Raw genomic sequence first — 18,065 nt, forward strand, 5'->3', positions numbered from 1 at the left:
CACCCAGGTTGTGTTCTTTGAGGAGGTGGCAGATGTCAGAGGAGTGTTTGACATCAGAGCGAGAGTTTAGTGAAGCGACGTGGACCAAGTTGCCACATTTGAAAGACTTCCGGGGTGGGGCACAGGCTTGAGGAATACCCAGCGGAGGTGGTAGAGGGGCCAGAGAGTTGGCAGAGGTGGTAGCAGGGGGTGGCATACTAGCCAGAGAGGTGGCAGAAGAAGGAGGTGGCAGAGGAGCCAGAGAGGTGCTAGTAGGGCCCTGGGCCAAGACGGTGCCATTCAGATAAACATTAATGATGGTCTTGGAGGAGTAGAAGGAGGCCAAGAGGACCTCCCACCAAGTGCCACCATTAAGGTGAGGAAGAGATAGGAGAGAGGGTGTGTACCTGGCCTTTTTACGCATGAAAATCTGGTAAATATGACAGCTTTATTATTTTCCTGTGTACATTTACAGACAGGTTTAGAACAGCAGTGCAAGGGTCAGGTTACTTGACAGAACCCAGAAGGCTTCTTTTGATTTTTATCTACATGGATGTAATCGCAAGCTATGGATAAAAGCCTCTGAAACAGAATGTATTTCTCTGAAGCCTTTCAAAAAAGTAACTACACAATGTGATAAAGGGAATGATTTATTTCCATTCAACTTCTGCTGTGGTGCTGCTCGTGGTGCAAACAGAAGCAATGTGCTTATGTATTTTCATAGCATTTTAGGATTGTAAAATTAATAAGATGGAAAACTAGGTTGCAATTGAGAATTAATATTTTGTAACAAATTATGCTTTTTTCCAGTGAAAGCAAACCAGAATTGTACAGTTTTATTGTTCAGAGTTTCTGTGCTGTGTGCATAATCATGCAGAGGCAGATAATTTCTACACTTATAATTTATACTCTAATTATAAAAACAGTGTCTAAAATGCTGGCTATGCACGGTCTCGTTTACATCCATTCAGCCTTGCAGTCAATGGGGTACATTACTATAAATGGTCAGTGGCAGCAGAGTCTTTGTTCAAGGGTCAGCAATTGTCATTCCACCAATCACAGGTGTTCTAGCCTCTCAAATCTTCAAGACTCCAATTAAAACATCCAAAACCTGACTCTCCACGAAGTGCAAGAACAAACAAATGAAAGTTACATTTGTGATTGAGATAGAAACTCAGCAAAACCTGTCCCTGTGATAATCTTTATTTAGCGCGTCATACATGGCTCGTCCAACATCGAGGCGCTGTGATTATTATACCTCAGTCAGTCGATACTCAGTTAACCGACCTCTGAGGGATGTTAGGTAGTAAGATAGCTGAGCCGATTGAGCACTTGTTGCTGTGATCTGTGCACAGGTTTGAATCCCGGGAAGGCCAAGCCAGCCTTTCACCCTTTCAAGGTTGATAAAGGAGTACAGACTTCAGTTTGGGGATAATTGTGATAAATATGTTAATAACCATTTGACCATGAGCTTAGATTAGCATTTAGCATGGAGACCTTGCCTCTCTGCACTGCTGTATCATAACATTGGCATACCATTAGGTAGTAATAGCTCCAGAAAACAAGGACAATTCTGCTATTGAGCCTCAAAACACACAATACAATTCATGTTTGCTTTACTATGTAATTGGCTAGGCTTTTGTGTTTTCAACATTTAAATATATACAGGAGAGATAAACTGGCCAGACCTTCGAGAAATAATCCAGGGTCTAGTCTGTCACAATCCAGAAAGCTGCCGCCTAGTAATGATTTCCATACAGTTTTTGCACATGTCGACTGGATGTCATACATTTTCCTCTCTTGCAAAGGAGAAAAGTCATTTTTACTCTATTAAAATCACATTTACTCTCAAAGTTTATAAATAGGGAGTAAAATACTCCCACCGCAAAATCTTATCTGGAGCACTGGAGCCAAGACCATAAGAGGGGTCCAAAGGTCTGGAGAGGGAATAACAATGTCGGTTAGGGTCTGTCTAGAGAAGCACTGATGTGGGTATCAGCGATAGGGAGGCCAGGGTTGGAGACCAGGATATCCCTTTTGAACTTGTTCCTACCAGAATTAGTGAGAGGGATAGAATGGCAGATAGCGTAGCAGTTTGAGAAGGTGGGAGAGATTGAGAGAGGGTGGAGGATGCAAGAAGGAAGCTTGAAGGAGGAAAGAAGCACAGCCCAAGCCGAGCACCACAGGAAGCAACAGATGGGAGGGTTCACACAGAAGGAGGCACACACAAGAGGCAAAAAGCAGGCAAACCACAGGAGAACACAGGAGCAGAGTGGACCGACGGCGGGGAGGCAGGAGTGCACTCTAAGCACACCCAGATTCAAATTCCCTAAAAAGAAGGAGAAAGGAATGCAAACCACACAGATAAGACTTTCCTAGAAAGAAGAGAGAGGCCTAGTATCAACACAAACAGCAATGCAAACCATCCAGTTGAGACTTTCCTAGGAAGAGGGAGAAAGGCCCAGTATCAACACAAACAGCAATGCAAAGCATCCAGATGAGACTTTCCTAGAAAGAGTGAGAAACGCCCAGTATCAACACAAACAGCAATGTAAAGCATCCAGATGAGACTTTCCTAGGAAGAGGGAGAAAGGCCCAGTATCAACACAAACAGCAATGCAAACCATCCAGATTCGACTATCAGTGTAGGACATACAAGGAAGCCAGGGTGTAAGGGAAGTGGACAATGGAATGTGTGGGTGGAAATACTGTACTGAGAGCTGAGCCATCGGGTTACCAGGTCTCTCACAATAGTGGGGCTTTCTGCAACATAAACCGTACGGTGAAGAAGGAGTTAGAACATGCCAAGGCAAACCACATGTTAACACTGCAGTGTAAAATAATAAACCTCCATGTTTCTGAGTATTAATATGGCTCCAGACAGTCATGTGATATCACATAAGAGTAGGGCATGGGTCTCCAACCAACGACGTCCAGATGTTCCGGACCAAGACTTCCATGATTCCAGATAATTGTGTATGCTGGCTAGGGCGGTTGGTATCTGTGGCCCAAAACATCTGGGAATCCCAAGGTTGCAGCCCCTGCAGCAGAATATATCTTAACAGAATGACAAAGCCATGCTCAGTGCCGATTACAGGGGGCAGAACCCACCACTTGAGGCGGCATATAGGGATTATTAGGAACAACGCTGTGGAAATCGAAATAATATTGTACCTCCTATCGCATTGTTTGAATGTATGTTGGCCTATGCCAAGTTGTCTAAAAACATCGTGTACATAGATTCCGCGGCAAGGTCTTGACCTTAATGTATTGTGCAAATCGCCATCTTGGATTAAGCCGCCATTTTAGGTACTCTTGCAGTGTGGAAGTCACCCTGAACAACTAAATGGAGGCCGAATGACATTTCGAGTGGGATTCTGGCCGTTGTGACCTCCGCACACATGAATAAGTAATATGCCCGCAGGCCACTTGTTGGGGTCGCGAACTGAGACCTTGTCCTATCCCTGACCTATGTGTAAATGAACAACTGTATCAGCGGAACTGATCAAATTGCATACATTATGGGATTGACCTGGCAACGAACCCTAGGCCTGGTCCAAAGAATGGTTAACCCGCGAGGGGGTTGGCCAAGGCTGGATAAAAAGTATAAAAACCCGAGTATCCCAATGTACGGTCTCTCACACTAACACAGCAAACTACCGTTGATGGTTCGTTCTGTTACTCTGAGGGCCGAATAGCTATCCGTATGTCAATTGACTTTTGGTAATTGTTGTAACTTTGAATAAAGCGCTTTGTATGTCCTTTGTAACCTGTGTTGGTGTGTTTCCTTTGGGCTTCCCGGCCTCACATCAATTTTTCTGTTTCCACAGTTGGCGCCCGAATAGGGACCCTCAAGATTGATGCCGGATCATTGAAGGTTGACGCAGACTATCGAACCGGGATCGGACGGTGTGATTCTGCGGGCCCGACCGATCGAGACGCGATACCTCGGCAGCGCTGCACGATCCGATCCTTGGACGATAGTCGTGTGGTCTGACACGGCATCTTGACGAGGGTCCAATTTTGAGGCGGGCAGATTTGCCGAAACCACCAAACGCAAGGTAAAATTTGTTAGGTAAGTTCTTTGTAAACCGTACGGTCCTCCTTAGGTTTGGTCAGGTGCAGTCGTGACCCGGCTCTTAATTTAACCCTGACACTTTGAATTTGGCGTATTGTATCTGCAGACACAATTATTGGACCAGGTAACACCAATTTTTTGAGAAATGCCTGGGAAATTGTCTAGCTGTTTTAGGGCTCTGTTCCGCAGCGATCGGCAATCCTTGGAATTTAGCCGCCCGGCACCACAGGAGGGGTCGCCGGCGTGTACTATGTACTGTAAGTATGGCATTGGAAGTATAGTATTTAATGATATTTGGCACAGACAGACCAGACATGCCTCCGAATTTCAGTAGCCAATCAACGGTAGTTTTGAGATCCCCCGTATTGAATACTTAGAATCGATCTTGTTAAAGAAAAAGGCTAGACCAGCAGCCTTTGATGTGTTACAAAATTGGAAGAAAGAAGCATTGCAGCAGCTTAAAAGTAGGGATAAACATGCACGTCGGCATAAAACAAACGCTGAAAAAGCATTATTATATGATAAAGAAAAGCGGTCAGAATCAGTTAAAAATATGGATAGAGCCTTTTCACTAGGGATCCAGAAAATGTATCCCTCTAAAGATTTCCATGTGTCTGAGGAATTTATTGAGAAATTATTAAATGAACGCAGGCCCGATGCCTCAGCGCCACCTCCGTATGCTCCTGTCTTGGGTACTCTGCCCATTCCTGCTGTTGTTCCTGTTGCTATTCCTGTTCCCCTTGCACAGCCTATTGTTCCTAGTCCTTTGGTTGTCGTTCCTCCGCCTATCGTACCTCCCCTTCCCCCTGCACCTTTGTTAAATTTACCTATACCTCCGCTCCCGAGTGGCCCCGTATTGATTGGAGTCGATCCAGGTGCAGGGTCAAAGATTGTGACTCGTAGTACTGTTTCTGCAGATAGGAATCAGGAATTGTTTGCATGGGCTAAGCATTGCATGGAGAAAGGTGATCAAGCTAATGTTTTTTCTACATTATCTAATTTGAATAGTTTTCCCGAGAAAAATGTTTTTATCGAAGGTATGGGGACTCATTTGTGTGTGATGTGGGGTAGATTGCAAAATTCGGATCTTCCACAAGGGGTGAGAGATCTGAATGCTTTGGCACTTTCGAGGGACACAGAGCAGAAAGTATATGGACATGTTGAAAGATTGTTTGAGTTTAGGAAAGACTTTGAAAAATCACGAGATGAGGATGATGAGGACGATAGAATATATGTACAGAAACGGTTCCTTCCGTGCCGAAGAACAGCACCTGAGGAAGTACGAATTTGTACCAAAGATGCGGTTCGATGGATCTCAGATTCATCGATACCGCCAGACGAAGTGTATGACACGTATAGTCAGTATACAGTAGAGATGCAAAGAAAAGTAATTCAGGTGATGGTACAGCACCTGCAAAAGGAATGTGTAAGGAAGAGGGTTAGTTGCCCCATAGAATTATTGGGGATTTGTAAAAGGGCTTTTTCGCCCGACACTTCTACAGCTGCCTTAGCGCTCGACCTGGCTCTATTGCTTAGTAAGCAGCCGGAGGTACCTATATCTCAGTTGCCTATGAGAGAGGTTCCTCCGACCTTTGTCCCAAAAGTTGAGATCCCCGCCATCGCGGCGACTGGTGCCCCCGCGGTGGATATCCCTGCACATTATGTATCGCAATTTGTTCACGTCCCGTTTTCACGACAGGAAGTGAACACAATTAGACAATCAGTTCCTGATATTAGAAAAAACCCGACGGGTTTTATAAAGAAATAGAGTCCGTTTTACAGTCCTCCGTGTTCACCTTGAGTGACATTGACTTGTTATTCCCTGTGCTCCTACCCGTAGATGTATGGAAACAGGTTCGGACAATAGACGATGTGACAGGGCTGGGAGATACGTGGGCAAATATGATTAGAATTGATGGAGAAAGACCAGCTGGTGAGAAACCGCCACAGGTAATACTTGCTTTACCTGATAGGATTGTCGCTAAACTAAAAACTATAATTCCAGAAAAAAGGATTATTTGGAACAAGCTTACGGCCTGTGTTCAAGGGAAAACTGAAGGCGCAACCGAATTTTTCAATAGATTCGAGCAGGTATTTTCTGACTTCAGTGGACAGGATTTAGGTACAGAGTCGGGGAAGAGGTTGTTCGTGGACAAATTTGTACGTGGATTGTTACCTGACATCCAGTCACAAATTATGTCCTCTGAAAGCGCTTGGCAGGCAAAATCTCAATCTGAGGTTTTGCACATGGCTCAGTATTATGAGAACCGTGTTAATAATGAGAAGGAAAAAATTGAAAAGAGAAAGGGAGATTTGAAAACCAAAGTATTATTACAGCAAATTATTAGAAACCCCAGAGGAGGCACGACACAGACTAGAGGTCAGTACGCTCCAAAAGGAAATGCTCCTCTGAGTGCTGTGAATATTAATCAATGCGCTTATTGCCGCCAGGAAGGTCATTGGCGAGCACAGTGCCCTGTCCTTCGCCAGAGGTCAAACAGTGCGTTTGGGGGTATGGGTAGACGACCTAGGGGCCGCCCTGGAGCAGGGGGCCCTGACATAGGTCAGCTTTTTCAGGATTCTCAGCAACCTTTTTCACGGGAAAATCAGACCTCGAGTATGGACTCGAGAAACATATTTGATCACCCTTCTGCTGCCTACCTTTCTGAAGAGCTTCCTTCTGATGAGGCTCCGTTTTATTAGGATTGCCCGAAGCAGGGTTTGGAACCTTTGCCTATTCCCGTTAATCAAAAAGGCCCCTACGTTGAATTATTAGTGGAGAATAGGAAACACCAGTTTTTGATTGACACTGGAGCACAGAAGTGCTCCATTGATCATTCTCGGGTTCCAAACATCCCACTGTCAGGGCAAACAAATGTTTCCGTAGGGTTTTTTGGTGTACCAACTGTCTGTTCGGTTTCTATGCCGGTATCCGTTTCTTTGGGTCCCTTTATAGACCATTGTCCTTTTCTTCTCACTTCAAACTGTGGAGAGAATTTGCTGGGGTTGAATTTGTTAAAGAAATTGAACGCAGTAATTCATTGTTCTTCGGATGGAGTACGGCTAACGGTTTCACCACAGCAACTTCCTAATTCTCAGTTCTTGATTCGACCTTTACCTCCCGAGTTCAGCATTGTCCCGGAATGCTTGTGGGCGGTGGACGACAATGATGTCGGAGTGTTACAGATTGAGCCTGTTAAAATAGTCCTGAAACATGGGGTGAAACTGCCACGCATCCCGCAATATAAAATATCAGTAGAAGGTGAACGTGCTTTGAAATGCATTGTCTCCGATTTTGTACATCGTGGGGTGATCGAGGAGATTACAGGTAGTTTGTGTAACAGTCCGATCTTACCTGTATATAAGAAAGGCGACAATGCAATTCCATACCGGTTTATAATTGATCTTCGTGCTATTAACCGAGTGGTCGCCCCACAATTTCCAATTGTGCCTGATGTGACGACGATATTAACAATGATCCCTGCTACGGCTACGCACTTCAGTGTTGTGGATATAAAAAACGCTTTCTTTAGTATCCCTATACATAAAGAAAGCAGATATTTGTTTGCGTTCACCTTGGGGGGACGCTCATTTACATTTACAAGGGCACCTCAAGGGTATACTGAAAGTCCCAGTATTTATAGTAGAGCTTTAAAAGAGCAGCTAGACACCCTTGAATTGCCACCTACTTGCACGCTGCTTCAATATGTTGACAATTTACTTTTGGCTGCAGATTCTGAGAAGGCCTGTAAAGAAGGCACTATACTGTTGCTTGTTCATCTAGCTAAAAATGGTCACAAAGCTTCGCTTAAAAAATGTCAATATTGTTGTCAGTAGGTTGCCTATCTAGGCTACCTCCTGTCAAAGGAGGGGAGAAGATTGACACCTGAAAGAATAAAACACATTTCTGGCATGTCTGTTCCAAAAACACAGAAGGAAGTCAGAGCCCTGATAGGGATGGCGTCCTACTGTAGGTTGTGGATCCCGAATTTCGCACTAGTGGTAAAACCGATGTTGGCTTTGACGAAGAAGGGCATTTCTCTGTCACTGCCATGGGAATCGGAACATCAACGATCATTTGAGCTTCTCAAAACCGCGCTATGTTCGGCACCGGTTCTGGGTACTCCAAATTATGACAAGGCCTTTGTGTTGTTTGTGCATGAATGTGATGGATGTGCTTTGGCTGTGTTAACACAGGAACACGGAGGGAAGAATAGGCCGTGCGGCTACTACTCCCCGCCCTTGATCCTGTCGCATGCGCTTTGCCAAGATGTTTGCGCGCTGTTGCTGCTGCTGCTGCTGCCGCGTCTGTAAAACAAAGTGAGGGAATGGCCCTAGGCCATGATTTGATTTTGATGGTACCTCACTCTGTTGATATCCTATTGAACAAAACCCAAACGCAACACCTCACCTCTGCACGGTTAACAAGGTATGAACTAATTCTGTTTGCCCCTCATATTCAAATTAAGAGGTGTTGTGTTCTCAATCCGGCTGAACTCTTACCTTTCCCGCAAAACACTGTTTGCGGTGACGAAGAATCACATGACTGCCTGTATACCACCGAGCAAGAAACGAAGGGCAGGATAGATCTCATAGATACTCCTTTGGATAATGCAGAAGGGGAGCTGTTTTGTGATGGCTCCTGCTTCAAACTTTCGAATGGTACATCTACAGCTGCTTATGCAGTTACTACATTGAGCAAAATTGTTGAAACTAAGAATATTTCGCATAACTCCGCGCAAGCCGCAGAGATTATAGCGTTGACCCGAGCTTGTGAACTTTCCCAAGGGCGAAGAGTAAATATATATACCGATAGCCAGTACGCATTTGGGGTGGCTCACAACTTCGGAAAACTTTGGTCGGAAAGAGGGTTCCTGACCTCACATGGGACCAAGATTCAGCATGGCCCTTTGATAGTGCAATTACTTTCGGCTCTCTCACTCCCTAAACGGTTAGCGATCATGAAATGTGCAGCACATCGCAAGGTCATAGATGATGTGGGCAGAGGGAACGCTTTTGCAGATTTGATAGCCAGACAAACGGCCACAGACCTTAGCACGGACATGTATACCTCGAGGGAAATGAGAGACGTTTGCATAATGGATGAAGGTATTGGGTCTGTGCGAGATATTCAGACTGATGCCACGATGGAAGAATCTAGAAAGTGGGCTGAAGGAATGGGGAAACTGGATGACGAAGGGTGTTGGGTGGATACATCCGAAGGGAAATGGTTGCTTCCTGATTCTTATGTATTAGCAATGGTTACAATGGCACACGGTCCTACGCATGTGTGTGCCCAGCAGATCACGAAAATGTTAGAACAGGTTTGGGTAAATGACAAAATTCTGGAAACTGCAAAGAGGCACGTCCAGAACTGCATGATCTGCCTACAGCACAATGTGGGTAAAGGGACAGTGACTCCAAGGGGAAGTTTCGGGCCCCCCTCTGTCCCTTTTGAGGTCATTCACTTTGATTTTATTGAAATGGAGCGATGTAATAATCTGAAATATGTTCTTGTAATTATTTGTGCCTTTAGTAAATGGGTCGAGGCTTTCCCCGTCAAAGATGCTACCGCCATGACTACTGCAAAGATTATGGTAAAAGAATTCTTTCCTCGATTTGGGCTCCCGAGGATAATCTGGTCGGACAATGGTCCTCACTTTATCGCAGCAGTAATTTTGCAAATATGCGCAGCCCTAGGTATTGAGAAACGATTTCATTCAGCTAGGCATCCTCAAAGTGCTGGGTTGGTAGAAAGACACAACGGTATTTTAAAGAATAAACTTGCGAAAACATGTGCTGATACCAAACTGAAATGGCCAGATGCTTTGCCTATTGTGTTATTAGCTATGCGTACCACACCTCAGACTAGAACTGGGCTTACTCCATTTGAGGTAGTGATGGGGAGGCCTGCTAACATTTGGGGTCTCCCGAAACCTAAAGCCCTGAGGGAGGTGGAAAATGTATTGCTTGTAGACTACTGTAACCAGTTAACAAAAAATGTGTATTTCATCTACCACCAGGTGCATGCTGCTTTACCTGTACGGTTCACGGGCCCAGGACACGATATACAGCCTGGAAGTTGGGTCCTCGTGAAGGCCTACGAGAGGTCTTCTTGTCTCGCGCCTCGCTGGCGGGGACCCCACCAGGTATTATTGGTCACCAGGACAGCAGTGCGGGTGGCTGGAAAAAAGAACTTGATTCACGCGACGCACGTCAAGAAACTTCCTCACCTGACGCCACACGCTACAGAAGAAGCAGAACCCCTCGCTGATGCTACAGTCTCTGATCTTGAAGTAGCAAACAGCGCTGTGAGTGCGTCGGAGAAGGTCTCTGAGCCTGAGGAGCTTGGGGAACAGTCCATCTCGTCTCCACACTCTCTTGAAAAATCACTTCCGGAAAACACTGTTTCGAGCTCTGCGACTTCCGTCGCCACCGACACGTCGCTTCCCTCAGGAAGTGACGATACTTTGCTTCTGGACCAGACAAATTTGGGTACCATCAGGTACAACCTTCGACCACGGAAATAGAACTACGGCACGAGTGTCGTGCATCTGGAAAAGGAAGTGATCGGAAAATTGTTTTGTTTTGTTGAACAAAAAGGGATTCTGCTGGCTAGGGTTGGGAAGGACTAAGAAATCACGCGACCGTAGTGTCGCCAGCAACGAACATTGGGGCCGTCGATCAAGGAACTACGATGCCTGCCACCTTCACCGCTGCTCCCCGCACTGGACTTTTAGATAAGGGGGTGACCAAATCGAACAATGAACAATGTGCCTGGGCCCCGAAAACGTACTGTCGTGTTTTGATTTTGATTATTGTTATTTTTGCAACTGCTGCTGTAGGACTTTGGTATTTCGAAGAAGTCTACCCTTTGAAACTTTTATTACCGACCAAGATCGTACCAACTGTTTTGACTCCCTCTGTACACCTTCACACTCTGTCCCCTAGAGACTCCCAACATAGACAGAAGTATCATAATAACACTCTGATGATAGTAATGAATGCTACTCATGCCATTTTTAATAAGAGTAATTGTTGGATTTGTACTCACTTACCGCAACATGGGAACAAGGGACTGGGATGGTATATACATCCTCTACCTTTAACGACTTCTTCCTATGCCTCTCTTAGAGCACTATTCTTTGGCCGATGGAATGATAGCATCTCAGGGAACTTTGATGGAACTAATCTGAATGATTTCGAGAAACGTGAATTGACTCCCCTGGGATGCTCGCTTTTCGCAAATAGAAGTAAACCTAACGTTGCTTCTATTAGGCCGTCTGACAAATTATCTCTTCCTTTTCAAACTCTGATTTCCTTTAAAATGGCTCAGATAGGCAATAAGGACGCTGTACCTCCTTCTTATTCTGTAAATCATAGTCCTGACTCGGTTCCCTTCTGTGTACAGAGAAATGGCACTAGGCCAATGGGAGATTTTGAAACTTGTAAAAATATTGTAAATTTGACTGGGGAAAACAGGCATCTGTATGTAGGAGGGCCCGTTTATTTTGTTTGTGGTAGTTTAGCATTTCCCTGTTTTGCCCAAGGATTGGCAGGGAACCTGTTATTTAGGAATATTGTTACCCGGGGTATTTGTAGCTAGTACCTTGGAGGTTTCTAAGGCTCGCCCACGGCGAGACAACAATGGAGATACCCCTGGGAAAGTATTGGGGGACATAGCTAAATCGGTTGTGCCCTATTGGGGACAAATAGCAAACTCAGAGAACATTAGGGGATTAGCAAGGGTATTGGAGAGAACGATCAACCGGACCACGGACATACTCTACAATATGACCTTAGAGCAAAAGGCGATAAGATTGGTAGCACTTCAAAATCGGATGGCATTAGATGTCATCTTGGCAGAACGAGGTGGAGTATGCAAATTAGTGGGGTCCGCTTGTTGTGTTTTCGTACCAGACTCCTCACCAACAATTTTTAAAGCAATTCAGAACTTGCATACTCTCAGTTCTGAAGTCCATATCCCTGTAGGAGACTGGAACCTTAGTACTTGGTTTTGGGATTCTCTGCGATCTTGGGGTTGGAAGGTGCTTTCCGTCATTCTGGTTATTTTAGGGATTCTGTTATTCCTTTGTTGTTGTTTTAAATGCCTCCCAAGTATATGTGGAATGATAGGGGGGTGTTGTGCTCAAGCAGTGAGCGCAATAGGGCATAAAATATATACCCCAGATACAGCATCTAAAGAATTCATGTTACAAGAGGTTCTTATGAACGACCTTATGGCTATAGACATTACAGACAATGATGCGGAACCTATGGATGATAATACATGGAGTCATTTTCGAAAGTATTAGGGATGATGTTTAGCACTTGGCATAGGCCAAAAGGAGGGTCTGTGGAAATCGAAATAATATTGTACCTCCTATCGCATTGTTTGAATGTATGTTGGCCTACGACAAGTTGTCTAAAAACATCGTGTACATAGATTCTGCGGCAAGGTCTTGACCTTAATGTATTGTGCAAATCGCCATCTTGGATTAAGCCGCCATTTTAGGTACTCTTGCAGTGTGGAAGTCACCCTGAACAACAAAATGGAGGCCGAATGACATTTCGAGTGGGATTCTGGCCGTTGTGACCTCCGCACACATGAATAAGTAATATGCCCGCAGGCCACTTGTTGGGGTCGCGAACTGAGACCTTGTCCTATCCCTGACCTATGTGTAAATGAACAACTGTATCAGCGGAACTGATCAAATTGCATACATTATGGGATTGACCTGGCAACGAACCCTAGGCCTGGTCCAAAGAATGGTTAACCCGCGAGGGGGTTGGCCAAGGCTGGATAAAAAGTATAAAAACCCGAGTATCCCAATGTACGGTCTCTCACACTAACACGGCGAACTACCGTTGATGGTTCGTTCTGTTACTCTGAGGGCCGAATAGCTATCCGTATGTCAATTGACTTTTGGTAATTGTTGTAACTTTGAATAAAGCGCTTTGTATGTCCTTTGTAACCTGTGTTGGTGTGTTTCCTTTGGGCTTCCCGGCCTCATATCAATTTTTCTGTTTCCACAACATGCCACGCCCCAGCTCTGCAGCAAGGTACTTTCACACAGTCTCTGCCCATGGAGAGAGTGTCCCTTCATTAGAGGCTCTCAGTGAGGCTATACAAGACTGCTAAGACACCCCCGCCCCCAGGGCATTACTGCATCACATCCAGACTGCACAGTGTGAAAGAAGGAGTGGGCACGACGCAGTACACCTGTCGAGTCGCGTGGATCCCGTTGAGTGTGCAGAGAAATGCACCATGGAAACAATGTCAGAGCAGAATGCTGCTCAAGGGGAGGCTGTGCATTTCAAATTCAGAACAGTGAACGTATGAAGACTCTGGCCACGATATGCTGCCTAAAGTTCATCCCTGCAAGTCAAGCAATCACATTCACCCTCTCGTTAGCCCTCACTTGTACATCCTGTTAGGAAAGACACAGCCCAGGTGAAGGACCGGAGGCCCCATAAAAGCAGAGAGCAGATTAGTGATTTGGTGGGTGCTTCGAGTTGGCGGATATTCGGAGACGTAGGCGGTGGCAGAGAGAAGGCTGTAGTCGAGAATCAACGGTAACAAGAGGTGGACTAGAGGAACGGGCCAAAGCAAGGAGAAAGGGATGGTGAGGGGGCTACAGTGAAATGATGAGCATGCAGATCAAGGAGGTGGGAAGGAGGAGGTGGAGAAAGGGCTGAGAAGGAGGTTGCTAGTTGATAAGGAGTAAAATGCTGCGAGTTGTGAGAAAGGAGGGGAGGAAAGAGGAGCTGAAGTGACTTAAAATATCCCCAAACATATTGTACGGGTGTGGAAGGAGGAGATCGAGACAGGTGGCATGTTTTTGGCCAAAGACTTTTATTAATCAAAGTAAAGAATAGCAGAGCCTGCCTGTCCCTAACTAAATCGTCAGAATGTCTGTAACTTCTTCTAGACGGGTGTAGTTTACAAAAGGTGTCAGAATGTCTCCCTCCCCCTAGCCTTACAAAGGTGGGGGAAGGTCTCCCTCCCCCTGGCCTTACAAAGGTGGCAGAATGTCTCCCTCCCCCTGGCCTCTCCCAGGCCTCCTGACAGTTCATCAAAGGTGCCAGAGGGTCTCCTCCTGGCCACTGTCAGGCCTCTTGGAAGTTCATCAAAGGTGGGGGAATGTCTCCCTCCCCCTGGCCTTTCTCAGGCCTCTTGGCAGTTCACCAAAGGTGGGGGAATGTCTCCCTCTCCCTGGCCATTCTCAGGCATCTTGGCAGTTCATCAAAGGTGGGGGAATGTCTCCCTCCCCGTGGCCTTTCTCAGGCCTCTTGGCAGTTCACCAAAGGTGGGGGAATGTCTCCCTCCCCCTGGCCTCTCTCAGGCCTCTTGGCAGTTCACCAAAGGTGGGGGAATGTCTCCCTCCGCCTGGCCTTTCTGGGCAGAGCCCTTTTAGTGGCTCAGTAGGCAGTCTTCATGTACTCCCCTGGAAGGAACTGCCTAGAGTCTGTAAGGAAGGCATGGTATGGTATCAAACAGTGAAGGCAGACACAAGTGACCACAGATCAAGGGTGTTTATTGAACTTCAAATGGGTTGGTCGAATTCCTACCTAAACCGAAATCTAAGGATGGGAGCAAGCTACGACCATCAAATAATAACACAGTCCCAGTTAAGTCTCTGTCAAAATAAAAGGGCCTATACTAATAAACCTATCGCCAAGCCTTACTTCTAAATACGAAAGGAGGGGATGGGACAATGATGTATGCATAAGAAAGCTTTTCAAGAAATAATATATGTCAGGACGGTTGAGCAGTTGGCTTCCCTTTCCCACGTTTTCAGCATGGGACAAGGCGGCAGGTGCCGGCTTCGCACACACTCTAGTTTCTTGGCCACGAGGTAACAATTTAAAACATAGGCATCAGAGCCTTCCCCCAAAATCTCTTTCCCAATTACAGTCTTTTATTGCAGAGTGCCTGATGTAACAACCAAAATACAAAAGTTCCTTTCCTTTATCAGGGTTTTCACGTTCAGAAGTTCACAACTGGTCTCCCTCGTTTGGGCTCGGACTTCGGACCCCCCTCGTTCGGGCTCAGATCTCTTGATATCAGAATCAAAAACTTTCAATGGGTTTTGCTTAAACAGCCACAGGAACACTTCGATTCACTACAAACAATTCTTCTCATCAATCTTCTACATTCGTTTCTCTTGGCGGGATATCTTATAGAGACCTTCGATTTAGCACATCCACGGTGCCGGACCACTCTGTCAACTGTATCGTATTTTTCCATCTCAAGTTCAAACATTCATCAGCTGTTTAGTTTTACTTGCGTCTTTCATTACACACATTGAACAATGTCTGTTCCAGCACTCATTATACAATGTTGCCGCTTGCAACCTTGACTTCAACACAGAGCGGTCTTGCTTCCGTATCCCCAACTCACCCTCTGTGTTGATCCCTCTGTCGCTTTTTTGTTCTTGGAGCCAAGGACGATACCACATCGGCTACTGCTCCTCCCGCCTTGGTCAATTACGCGGGAGGGCCCTCGATATCTTTGACACACAATGCAGGATTCTTCAGTTTGGATCCTGGCCTTATGCTTTCTGCCTTGAAGGTTTCTTGAAAGTAACAGTGTCTTGCCGAAAAGGTCAATGGTATTTCCCTTCTTAATGCTGTTCATTCATGTGCTTTGCCTCGCTTGGAGGGTGATTTCATACTCCGCCTTTTATCTGTGTGGGGACGTTTAATGGAAGTAGGTGTGAGTGATTGTCCGTAATTGCCTGACCTCACCTGACCATAGTAGCTGGACATGCCAGATACACTGCTCGGGTGTGAGTCTGTTTTCTCCCAGAGCAGGCTGTCTGTGTCACAGTGTTGGAGAAGGGAAAGGGGTGTGGGGAGGGGTAAGCTTCCCACATATCCAGTGTCCCACTCCCACTCCCTGAAGACCCCTCACCCAGGTGATCCTCCCGCACTGTTCCACCCCCAGAAACTGGATCCAAAAGCAATGGCTGTGTCCTGGCCACGTGGGTGACAGATCCCCGGGGACTAGCGGGTGAGACACTGTCTGGTTTCTCACAAGTCCCAGAATCCTTTACTTTGGTTTCTCTTGCTCGGGTACCAGACCCCTTCTATATGGTTTCTTCTTGCGCTTGGGTCCCATGCCCCTTCAATATACCTTCTCATGTTTGGGTCCCAGACCCCTTCCATATGCTTTCTCATATTCAGGGCCCAGACCCCTTCACAGACGCAGGCAGCCCCTGTACCTTGTAATTGGGCTCCTGGTCCGTGGCATCGATCTCTGGCTTCTCAGAGTTTCACGGCAGCTTTTCTTCACCTCCCTTTCTGCTTGTGCTGCCTCCGATGGCTCTGCCACACTTCCTCAGAGCCGGGCTCTGCATCTCTGGTCATCGGCGTCACGCAGCGTTCTCCCGCATGTGGACTTCCTTCTCCTGTTTGTCTCAGTTTGCTGGTCCTCGTCAGAGCAGGTAGAGGCGCTGGGTTCTCACCATCCATGTCCTGCTCGACAGGATCTCTCCCAGACCCACTGACTGCGGTGCTGGGACCTTGTCCGCAGAGCCTACATGAAGGGACTGACAAATCTGTTAGTCCTTCTTCCATCTTTAAGCTGCTTGAGGTCAGACGCCTAGACTGTTCAATACAGTTCTTGGAGCACTCTGTCCCTTCTTCATCACAGCACGTTGGTACAGATATTCAGCATTGTCAATTCTGTTCTCCATCGTACCAGTACTATAGCTATTAGCGGTTTGGCATAAGCACATAGGAAAGTTGGTAGAGGAAGGTAAGGGAGTATGTGTAAAAGAGGTGGGTGAGTGGTGGAAATACCCTGTTGGCCCAGGATGTCGTCCCTGGATCCCAGAGGGGCAAACCCCTCCCCCATGAGATCCTCCCGTTGAGTACCACCCCCAGGGTGACAATCGGGTAGCGGCCTCACCTCCCTGGCCTCATGGAAAGGGTCTCCTCCTCAGGGAGAAGGGACCACGTCACAATATTCACTCGAGGGAACCCCAGTCTTCCTTACTTTCTTGGCTTTGGCAGCCAATTGTTAATGGTGCCGGGTCCACAGGAGCTGGAAGGGGGCAGCCTCAGGAACCGGGGGGGGTAGCCACAGGAGATGGGAGGGTCAGCCACAGGAGCAAGGAGGGGGCAGCCACAGGAGCTGATGGCTACAGGAGCCAGAAGGGGGCAGCCAAAGCAGCCGGGAGGGAGCAGCCAAAGCAGCCAGGAGGGGGTGACCACAGGATTCAGGGAGGCGGCAGCTACAGGATCCAGGGAGGGGGCAGCCACAGGATCCAGGGAGGGGGCGGCCACAGGATCCAGGGAGGGGGCGGCCACAGGATCCAGGGAGGGGGTGGCCACAGGATCCAGGGAGGGGGCAGCCACAGGAGCTGATGGCTACAGGAGCCAGAAGGGGGCAGCCAAAGCAGCCGGGAGGGAGCAGCCAAAACAGCCAGGAGGGGGTGACCACAGGATTCAGGGAGGCGGCAGCCACAGGATCCAGGGAGGGGGCGGCCACAGGATCCAGGGAGGGGGCAGCCACAGGATCCAGGGAGACGGCGGCCACAGGATCCAGGGAGGGGGTGCCACAGGATCCAGGGAGGGGGCGGCCCAAGGAGCCAGGGAGGGGGCGGCCACAGGATCCAGGGAGGGGGCGGCCACAGGATCCAGGGAGGGGGTGGCCACAGGATCCAGGGAGGGGGCGCCACAGGATCCAGGGAGGGGGCGGCCACAGTATCCAGGGAGGGGGCGGCCCAAGGAGCCAGAAGTGGGCAGCCAAAGCAGCTGGTAGGGAGCAGCCAAAGCAGCCAGGAAGGGGCGACCACAGGATCGACGGAGGCGACAGCTACAGGATACAAGGAGGGGGCAGCCACAGGATACAGGGAGGGGGCAGCCACAGGATCCAGGGAGGGGGCTGCCACAGGATCCAGGAAGTGGGGCAGCCACAGGATCCAGGGAGGGGGTGGCTGCCACAAGAGCCAGGGAGGGGGTGGCAGCCATAAGAGCCAGGAGAGGGCGGCCGCAGGAG

The 18,065-nt window shown here is 47.5% G+C and overlaps 1 protein-coding gene across 2 annotated transcripts in view; it reads right to left on the reverse strand.

Moving 5' to 3' along the window:
- LOC138564266 (zinc finger protein 883-like) overlaps nucleotides 1-18,065 on the reverse strand; it is a 91,149-nt gene that overhangs the window by 27,308 nt on the left and 45,776 nt on the right. The gene's annotated exons all lie outside the window — the stretch shown is intronic.

Source organism: Ambystoma mexicanum, chromosome 1p (assembly GCF_040938575.1).
Source record: "Ambystoma mexicanum isolate Mex_15411 chromosome 1p, UKY_AmexF1_1, whole genome shotgun sequence".
Lineage (NCBI taxonomy): Eukaryota > Metazoa > Chordata > Amphibia > Caudata > Ambystomatidae > Ambystoma > Ambystoma mexicanum.